The 10,840-nt window shown below is 42.1% G+C and overlaps 1 long non-coding RNA gene across 1 annotated transcript; it reads left to right on the top strand.

Moving 5' to 3' along the window:
• The first annotated feature begins 234 nt into the window (after window positions 1–234).
• Window positions 235–9,942, top strand: LOC115408632 (uncharacterized). The gene is made up of 3 exons (XR_003933786.1): window positions 235–247; window positions 8,110–8,118; window positions 9,863–9,942. It is a non-coding gene; the product is annotated as an uncharacterized LOC115408632 (long non-coding RNA).
• Window positions 9,943–10,840: the final 898 nt, after the last annotated feature.

A 10,840-nucleotide genomic window follows, 5' to 3' on the forward strand; every position in this document is an offset into this window, starting at 1 on the left:
GACACAAGCTAACAGATTAGAATATTGCTCCAAATAAGAGAGACATAAGGGATGAAAGACAGACTGAGTAATACAAACACATAAAGATAACCTATGGGAGTTTATTTTTACTGCAGGAGTTCTGTTTCCTGCTGGGTAAACTAATTGCTCTATCCTGCCATCAGGGCTGAATATCATAGCGTGAGTTTAGCTGCCAGCTAATGAGTGTGTTGCCTCTTCAGCACATACAGAGAGAAAACCAGACTCAGTTTAGCCTACATGCTGATGTTTTAATCCAATGAAAGGGTTGTATTTTCATGCTTCTTTTTTTGTAGTCAGTCTAAAAGTAATGACATTGACTTTCTACTATGGATTATGTGAGGTGTTTTCAGTCGGGCAGGCCTCCAGCGGCCTTTTCTCCTTGACACAGAGCTGAGGTGTGAAGGTTTTTGTTTGGCTCACAACAGACTCAGGAAACTAGACTTTGTTTACATTTGAAGGGTTCCCGAATTTGCATAGAAGTAAGCCGAGGTGCGTCCACCGGTGTGTTTGCTTCACAATCAAATTGTCGGCCTCCTCTTCAGCTGCAGACGGGAGCCGGCTCCGAGGACAAGAAGCTGTGAACCGCCGGCGTGAATTCATCTGCAAAACAAAAGGCTCAGCAACAAATAAGTGAAATGCAGCATTTTGTATTTCGTTTAGGAGTTCCTGTCATCCAAACCACACTAGTTTGATTTTCAAGACACCGTCGGATGATTAGTATGATGGCTGCTGATGTTGATTCAAAACATAAATATGAAACTTCTTAAACAAAAATGCAAGAAAAAAATGCTTTTTCACTTGAAATGATGCTGTAAAACAGTTTCCTTTGTGGTAAAGTGAAATGTGGGTGGATGCATCTTACTGGAACAGGCTTTAATAGCTGTGGAGAAGTGTACGATGCAGGATATAGAGCCACAGTAACCTCAGAAACATAATGTCAGCCACTCAGGACACATGCATGATGTGGGTTTTGGATTGATGCCAACTTTCTACAAACATGTTCCTAAATCAGTGAATCCCAAACTCTTTTTTTCCTTGACTTTCCAAACTGACTGTGAACTAAATTATAAATTTCACTTCACAAAATAATTTGCCAAAGTCAGGGCTGTCCAGGTGGAAGAGGGTCGAACCTGAACAGTAATCAACAAGCTATTTCCTCTCATTTAGGTTCATGAAAACCATGAAATAAACCTCAGTCAGGCATATAGATCAGACATCATAGACTACAGACAGTCATGAGTGACTGATGAGTCTTTTTTTTATTTTATTCTTTTTACCCAGTCGGATATGTTAGCATCTTGAATCGTCTGAAAAACCGGTTCGGACTGCATTTCTTTGTGTACGTCTGCGCTCTTCAGTACTCCTGACTTCAGTGCAATAAAACCATTACATTTTTCATACAAGTTCAAAATGATCTTCAGACAATTAAAAAGAAAGTTATTGCTTCGTGATGATTCAGCCCGCTGTGCGCTCTGTGGAGGTTTTATTGCATCAGTCTGTAATCCCGTCACAGATGATTCTCATCACCAATTATTACTTTTTCCATTAGTTGGCAGGTTATCCCGTCCAGCGCCGGTGATTTCTTTTTCATATGCACGACTCGTTATTTCTAACATTTCACTTTTCTTAGAATTCCCAGCTTTCTTTTGGCCCATTGACGCAGGTTTCCCTTCCAGGAGAAATATTGCTCAATGAGAACTCCGTCACTGTTGCATTCCGACATCTACCACAATGATTTGTACCCATCAGCGGCAGTCGATTAAGCCACCAGCCGCTGCTGGCTTTACGTGATGGCCGTGTAATGATGGGCTGCCTGTGCACAGTCGGCTTAACAGAGCATTTTCTCTGAGAACAGCTGGATTCACTGGAAGTCAGACTGATGAACGGAACAAAATTAGAATCAGTGTTTCAGTGATCATTCAACACCAACCTGCAGCGGAAACAAAGACACGTTTTTAACACAATCATCAGGTCACTTTCATAGATTATTAAATCTACGGGAAAGGTTGAAATCCTTCTGCATTTATGTTTTCATGTTAGCATCCTTTATTACTGGGATGAGATGGAAATGAATCCCAGTTAAGATCAGGTTTCAGGAGGAGACTTTGGTGAAAGGTCACGCAGTGATTGGATGAAAGGGTAGCTGTGCAGCAAGAATGCTGACGTTTTGATCACCATGCCAGTCACTTATGCCTCTGTTAGTGGGATTTTCAGACTTGTTGTTGGAGATATTTGGAGAAATATATAAAACTCTGTAATCTTTTGAAACTTCAGACATTTGTTCCTCTCTGTAGAACGTGACATTTTCAAATGTAGTTGACTTGACTTGTCTGACATAATCTTTCATAAAGCCTCTAACTTCCAGCGAAATTCTATAAAATGTGAAACCATGTGACATTCCGATTCCCAAAACATGGAACCAGATCACTGATGATGCATGGAGATACATGTTTCTAGAAAAGCATCTTGTCTATATTATCTGAAAGAGAAAACAGTGAAATATAAAACATGTCTACTTTCATGGCAGCTTAACAAACATCACATTAAAAACTGAAAGTCTCAGAGGTGCAAATGATTGGACCCAGGCGTGCTCCGGCTGCTTCTCTCTGCCATTGAAGTGTGTGTTGTCACTTTGCCAGGATCTAAAGAGCTCCCCGAGACACTCGCAGGGAGGGCTGAGGATACTTTCCTCACCTAAAAGAACCTCAGAAACATGAAAACCAGCAACTGATCATGTTTTTTTTACGCATTTAATGGCCATGACGCTACCAGATATGTAAATATGACTGTGAGAAATTAAGAATGGAGTTCTCAGACGAATGTTCCTCAGCACTGTGATTTCAGAAATGCACATTTTTTTGGTGGCTTGTTTACTAAAATGTTTCTCTTCTATGTGACGTTTTCTAACTTACCTCTTTACACACACGCAATTTTGACAAAAAATTCATCTCGCTGCTAAAAGCAAAGACATAATGGCATCCTGTCCTTCAGCGTCGACTGCAGACAGTTCCTGAACAGATTTAAACATCAGTGAACAGTATCGAGCAGCCACTGATGTCACCGTGCAATTTAATGTTTACAAGGAGAGACAGACGGAGAGACATGAGCAGGAAGGGAGCAATAAAAATAGAGAGACAAACATGTGGGTGGACTTTCTAGCTGCGAACAGATGACTGTGGTGCCGCCGCTGAGATGAAACAGCGAAAGAGCACATGCTGCAGTGAAACCCATTGACATCTGACAGAGATGCTCGAATGGGACGACAGGGGAGATGCAGCCGACACACAAAGTTGCATTGCTTTGTGGGAAACCTTCACTGAATCTTCAGATGTTTTGCCCTAATCTTGGACATTATATCAAGTGTCTTATAGTAAGACAGTTTATGAGTGGTTTCATATTCATTGATTTAATGCATTACCGAACTCCACAGTTAAAGGTTGTAACAAGTCTTTTAATTTTAATTATTGTTACTTCTCATATTTGGAGATTCTAACACCTCAATATAAAATGTGCGTTCCACATCTGAGGAACAGTTTCATTAACCAATCCTGGAGACACATATTTGTATTTACTTGCAGAACTACTAAACTCTGTTTCCCAGGTCATCTTAGATTTCTGTACATTATGTCTCATCTTCTATATATGAGTCAATCTAAATTTGATAGCAGCAGAGCATGCAAAGCTTCTCAGTGAGGCCAGAATCTGAGGATACGATGTTCTGATTGGATCAATTTTATTAAAAATGCCCAAAAGAAGCTAAACTGTCTGAATATGATTCCAATGTAAGAAAGTTCAGACTCAGAATAAAGTCAAGTTGAGGATGTCTATCTGTCAATATTGTGTTTGTTCATCCCTGACAGTGTTTACAGTAACGCGGCCCACTCACACACACGAGATCAGCTGATTGTTGTGGCTCAGTTTGATGTTGTCTCAGACTTCCTCAAGCCCTCGCCTACTTCACGAAGGTTCACGTTTTGAAGGCCCTGCAGTAAACCGGCAGCCCGAGCTCCACAGATCTCTGCTACTCTGCTCGTCTGTAGCATTTTGTCTTTTGATTGAGATCAGAATTTCATTTCAAGATGCCCTTTTTATTGTCCCAGACCGAGGAAAGTGTGTGTAATGGTCACACATCATTAGTCTGTCCTGACTGTGGGGAACTGCATTGTGGGGATTTGGCGCTGGTTGCCCAGTACTTTCTCCTAAAAATCTCACACTGGGGTTTTTGTTGACCCAGTTTTTTAGCAAATAGCAATTTTCACCAAAAATGACAAGCACATCCCACATTCTCTGCTTATAATTCTACTCATGGATTTCATTCAGACGCTTTCTCATCGATGTTGTTGTCCTGAATGCGCACGAAGCAGGTGATGAAATGTTCAGTTACCACGACTCACTGAGCCACACGGACCACATCTAGGAGCAATGTGACACTGATGCGTTCTGAGGTCATAAAAGTTCTCTGTTCTTTATTCCACCAGAATCCAGGAGCTTACTGCTGAGTGCTGAGATTAAGACGTAAAAGGGCGACGCTTGAACGATGTCTCCGATGGCTTTGGTAACCTACTTGGACGCGGTGACGACATCTACAGCCAATGGATCTGGCAAACGCATCTGGAAATGGACTTATAATAGGAGACAGTAAAAGTCTGTGTGCAGTAATTTCATTAGAATTCATTGAGCTCTGCGGAATATGGACTCCGGGGACTCGCAGAAGGACGGCCACTGTGCAGTTTCACAGGATGTGTAAAGCATAATGTCTTTATTTACCATTTTCAGCCCAGCAGGATCTCTTGAGAGTGTATGAAACAAGCCAAATGGTTGTACAGTGTTAGTGAGCAGAAAGCAGCACCCCGCCTGTCTGTTTGTCATATGACACATGCATTTTTAAGGCTATTATGTAACACTAATGTCACGTATGATCGATTAATGAGGTTGCCATTGTGAGCTTTCTGTGTATTATTTATGATGCGGAGCCTGAAGCAAAGCTCCCCTATAAGATAATCCCCACATTCACAATACATCAAGAAAAACACTCCAAGTAGTGACTTTGGATTATTAAGGCTTGAATATCAAGAATGAAGAGAGATTCTATTCATTATGTCTTTTCTCTGAGGCAGACTGTGGCACGTAGTAAAACCTTCATCCTTCCTCGCTGAGGTCAACATGCGTCGCAGGTCAAACTGGAGCTTTTCTAGGACAGAGAAGGAATCTGACATTGAGAGGTAAACTGCTGCAAAAGAACCTGCAACAGTGGAAGATCAGAAGGTGAAGAGCTGGTTAAAGAAGGGGCAGAAGTAAACGTCGTGAGAAAGGAGGAAAACATTAATTCCACTGCTGATACTTAACTGTGAACAGTCTCATAACCACAGATATAGAAATATTTCTTCTTCCTGTCATAAATAAACTCCTAATCGGGTGTGTGTCTTACTGCCATTATTCTGTCAGACCTTTCTACCTCGCCTCCCTCCGTCTTTCTTCTCTTTTCACCTCTCAGCTGGAGCACAGAGGTCAAGGTCCGCTTCAGTTGACCAAAGCTTTTATTGAGACAGCGACTTTCAACAGCTTGCAGCAGAAGATCTGTATTTTAAAATAAGAACCCGGAGGAACCTTGAAAAGGTTTTACAACATGATCCCTGTTAATGGGAAAAGCTCAAACCTTTATTCAACATTTAAAGACTTGACTTTAACCTTGCTGTAGGCAGAGTGGGCAGCGCTGTCCAGCTGGCCCGGCTTCCACCATAACGCTCACCCATGTGAGAGGGTTTAGGACGGGTTCGGCCGCAGAGGAGAGAGAGGCAGCCAGCGAGTGCCGAGCATATGCAGGAATTCCCACAAGGCCGCTGGCAAAGCTCCATGTGACGACTGAAGCTTGAAGCTGGTTGAGAGGATGCAGGAGAGAGCAGGGCGGCTGTCAAATAACAAGTGGCTCTTTTCAAGAAACGTATTTGCTAAAGAATAAACTTTGAATATGTTTCATTTTAATTATGCTTTAGGAATTCAAAGAAAGTCATTGGAAGAGTGAGGTTGTGTTTATTTGAAGAACAAGGCTTTATTTGAAGACAGTGATGATCTGGATTGGTCCAGCAAAACATAAAGTTCTGTACCGAGTTCAGTCAGTGTGGCCGCCGTCCCGGCAGCTTCTGTCCAGGCTGAGCGAGCAGAGACACTGCAGCTCAGGTTTATTCAGAGGTGAAGCAGGAGGACACACTCTCCACCGCTCTCACACACACACAAAGCCGACGCTCGTCCGTCAGCCACGGACGCAAGGAGAAGTCAAATGATGAATTGGACTGGGTTTCACTGAGGACGGCGACTTGTGTCTGGAGTACCGAGGACCTCACTGCGCACTTCTTGATTGATTCTGTAGGGAACCTTGATCTGGTGGAGGGCTGGAGTTATCATTTGTATTACTGCCAATGTTTGTGGCTTTTAAATAAGTTTTCCAACAGATATAGACTGCAAACTTTTTTCACTTGAGCAGCACAGACCCCTTAGTTGGACCACGGTTCCATCCCTCGCTCTACATGCATCCATTACAGACATTTACCTGTCCAATGAAGTTGATTAAATGAAAATTCAGCTTGCAATCCAACTAAAACTACTGCTACTAACACACAAATGGAAAGGACAATAACCCCCATTTTTGATTAACATAAATGTTCATTAGAATGGAAAAAGTTACTGAAAACACTGACACAAAATGCTTTGGTGGAATAAAAGTAGCTTAATCGACTAAATATATGATCAGCAAAATGATCTGCATCAATCCAAGTAGGGCCCTCAGACTGAATCAAGAACAAATCTGGTTCAAATTTCTTCACTTTCATTGATCACATTATCAGTTATCAAAGCTTTGACAATGCTGTTATTGCTGAAAGAGGAAGCGTTCAACACCTACATTCAGTCCCCTTTTGCACGGTTCAAGTGAAATCGCTTTGTTTTTTCCTTTAAGCTTTCATTTCAGAAAAGCTTTGAGTTTACAAGAAGATTAAAAATGATGTCTGTTCACACCTGAAATGCTGAAAACAATGCAGTGATTACACTAGGCCACTAGCAGGTGCTGTTTGTTGTGCGTTTTCTAAAAGCTCCACATTTGAAGCCACCAGGCAGCGGAGTCAGTGAATCACGCGCAAAACAAACAAGCTCAGTTTGTATCAGGGCTGCAGAGTCTTTATGAGCTGATTCTTCACTGTTATTCTACCTATGCTAGTTCTTTGAAAGGGAAAACAATGTTGATGCAAATGGGAGAGCAGCAGAGTGGAACTACCAACCAGCACTCACGAGTTGCACATCAGGCCTCAAAAAGCTGCTGGCTCTCTGCACAAAATCACTACTCGGCTAACTTAGCCTGATTCTGTGTGAACAGCTGAATCCGGCGCTCACTGGGGACTCCCAGTGCTGTTGTGGAATCAGTGTGTAGCTCAAACACACTTTCCTACCTCTTTGTTGAGGATCAGGAGCTGATAAACAGAGTTTCTCTGTGGTGGAAGCTTTAAACATCAGACTGGAGTTCCTGTTAGTCATGCAGCCCCACAGGGTTTAGCTGAGGACTGCTTAACCTAATAGAAGTTTATTTCAGCCAATATATCATGAGGACACATTTATTTCATTTCCATCGATATACTGACAGTATTTTGGAAATAGTAAATTCAGTGAATCCTGTTTCTGCACGAATCCTGTTCAAAGCATCTGTATTTGTGTTTTTATTTTGATTTGATCTTTATTTAAACCCACGAGGGCAGATGCTCGACAATGTGAAACGATTGGCTGTATGTGACTAAAACTGTACTGAAGAACCGAAGAGAGGTTCACTCCGATAAGACATTGTTCTGACACCAATAATGATATTGACGACTGAGTCCAGGCGGATATTTACCAGTGATTGAAAGTAATGTATTGAGCATGTTTGGCCACTAGTGGGTGCTGTTCATTGATTACTGTATTGAATCCACAGCATACACTCTAAGCATTACCGATGGAAGTAGAAAGACAATTGTTTGGACAGACAATGGGACTGTTACGACAGAGACGGTCAACTCTAAAACAACCAAGTGCAGAAGAATGTGGACTGAGAGTCCTGACACTCAGGAGGAAAACGTGTCAATCAGCTCATGAACGTGCGCTGGTGTAGAACGACTGTAGTGTCCATGTGCAGCAGCAGCGTTTGCAGAAAGTTGCATTTTCCTCCGTTTTCACAGAGCTGGAGTTGGTGTTTTTCAAAAACTTTCACCTCAGGAGCCATTTTCCAACAAAAGCTTTCAGTTTTCATTTGAAACAGTTCTTGTGTAGCAGAGCCTAAGGTGCATGTCTGTGGATGGGTGGAAAGAGAGCAGGGTACCTGGACAGCCCATGGAGAGAACATGCTAACTCCACACAGTAAGGTCTCTCAGCCCAAACCGTCTCTTTTTGAAGACACACGGTGCACTGCAGCTCCTCTCACGATAATGAAATCTCAGGATCTTTTGCAACACGAAAGGACATGATGTTTCCATCATTTGAACTTTTTTTGTTACTTTGATTGCAGGGAGTTTTTTATTCATGTCATGCCAATGAAGCTGAAAAAAAGCCTAAACTATGACGTTTTTTGAAATGTACTGGAATAAAAGTCAACAAAAATGAGAGGTATGTGTATTATGACTAAATATAAGGAAAATATCTTCACAGACTGGCTCCATGTGTTGGTTTATCATGGGAAGCCAGACCGCAACAGCAGGAAATCCATCACACGAGCTGCAGACAATTCTCACCAATGGTTCCAACACTTGAGGCCTGACACGTGATGCTTGACCGACTGAAGGTCTGGCTCAAGGTATGACAGATGACACCAGAACGGTCCACTCCTCTGCTTCTGACTTTCTCTCTCTCTTTTTTTTTTTTTTTTATTTTCCATCAAGGCAACTCCGCCACGCCAGATGTTTTACTGCCTCCCTGGGAATTTCAGCACACAAGATCTATTGCCTGAGTGTAAAAATGACTGTTGCAATTGGAAAATAAATATTTCATTTGGCCAAACACCCAAACACATACAGGCCTGTCTGCGGACTGACACGAACGTGCTCACCATTGGAAGGAGGAGCACTCGGATGGCCGCTGATGGCAGCAGTGGCCCTTTTCCCCCTCATGGACAGCAGTGGGATGAATGAGGCAAATCTGAAAGTGCGAGCAGTGGTTTCAACTTTCGCAGCTGTTCTGTCATTTTATGAAATACTGTATTGTTTTTACAGTACTTTGTGATATGAGTTCAAAGTTTTTTTGTGGTTAGTAACTGAACAACATTCTTTAAAAATGGTAGGACGTGTACGGTTTTTTGGCTGTAAACTTATAAATCGATAAATCTTTACTGCAGTTTTCATTAGCTGAATTATCATATCAATATGATCTCTCTCTGGTGACTACATGCAGTGATCGGTTTCCCGGTCCGTTGCTCAGGGGCGGATCAGTCAAACATCGTATGGGACTTGATCCAAAACAGCTCTTGACTCTCCTTTGACAAAGACTCTTCTGAAAATAACAATATCAAGTTTTCTATGGGGAATAAATGAAATGTTAAATCATCCACAGTCTGGAGAGTCAAGATTAAACCCACAGTCTTGTCGACAACGCCTGATACCTTCCTGATATTTCTTTAATTTGGTCGACACCAAGACGGAATCGATCACTTTTTACCAGCAGTCCTTTGATTTGATGTCTGTGTTCAGTAGCAGCATTGAATTGTAAAAGAGGTGCCAGGTTATTGCTCATGGTGTTTGTATTTACCTGTAAGTTTAATCAGATCACATATTTCAAGAATGAAGATTTACTGTGATATATCAAATAAATGAAGGACCCGAACAGGGACAAGTCTGCAGATCCAGACTCAGAGGAGACTTTCTGTTGTTGTCTTTGGGGGTTAGAGGATAGAAAGAGAGACGAGGATAGGACGGACAGACATATTGTGGGGAAGGGTTGAAATTCTGGTTCAAATAGGATGTTTTTAAATTGTTAAAAACAGGGGAACATGGAGAAAACAGGCCAAGGGAGACCTGGAAAATCTCCACTGGGAACCTTTTTTGTGTTAAACAGCTCTGGACATTGCTGACAGTTCCATCAAACTCCGATTTTTCTACGTGATCTCGTAAACAGTTAAATATGCAAATAGAATCGTTGCATCTGGATTACTTAAATGAAATGATCTGCTTCTAAACACTGTGGGTTAGCACAGGATGCTGTATCACTGTGCGACCATGGAGAGCGCTCAGAGCGGCTGGCAGTCCTGTAATTGGTTCAGAGTCTAAAAGCAACATTTGATTGAGCTAATGCAGCATAAAAGCCCAGTTACAAATGCCATGAGCTCCTGTACAGCAGAAAATGAAGGTCATATATACTTAATGTGACCCAGTTATCCCGGGGATGCCACCTGTCAAAACCCCTTCACGTCACCATTGCACCAGACCAGGAGATACGCTCATTTACCTTCTTTTATTCATGATTTTTCGATTCAACTGGAGCGTGGAAACAAGAGCACGTTGGTTTCTTACTGACATCAGTGATGAATTGGCCTGAATAGGCATATTTTACACACTGTGTACAAACAGAAGCTGACAGTCCATTAACAATGTTTTCCCCCAAGGAGCACGCTGTACGTGGAAGACAAGTCGAAGACAGACGCCAACCCAGGCTTGGCATCTCAGAATTCACAGGAAAGACCGGAAAGAGATTGACGAGGGTTTCGACCCACTTGGTGTTTTGAGACACTATTTGCAGAAAGACTTGACATGAGGATTCTACATCAAGCTGTTCCAGCTTTCACTGCCTGAAGAGATCTGTCCTATCACAGACC

This window comes from Salarias fasciatus, chromosome 1 (assembly GCF_902148845.1).
Source record: "Salarias fasciatus chromosome 1, fSalaFa1.1, whole genome shotgun sequence".
Lineage (NCBI taxonomy): Eukaryota > Metazoa > Chordata > Actinopteri > Blenniiformes > Blenniidae > Salarias > Salarias fasciatus.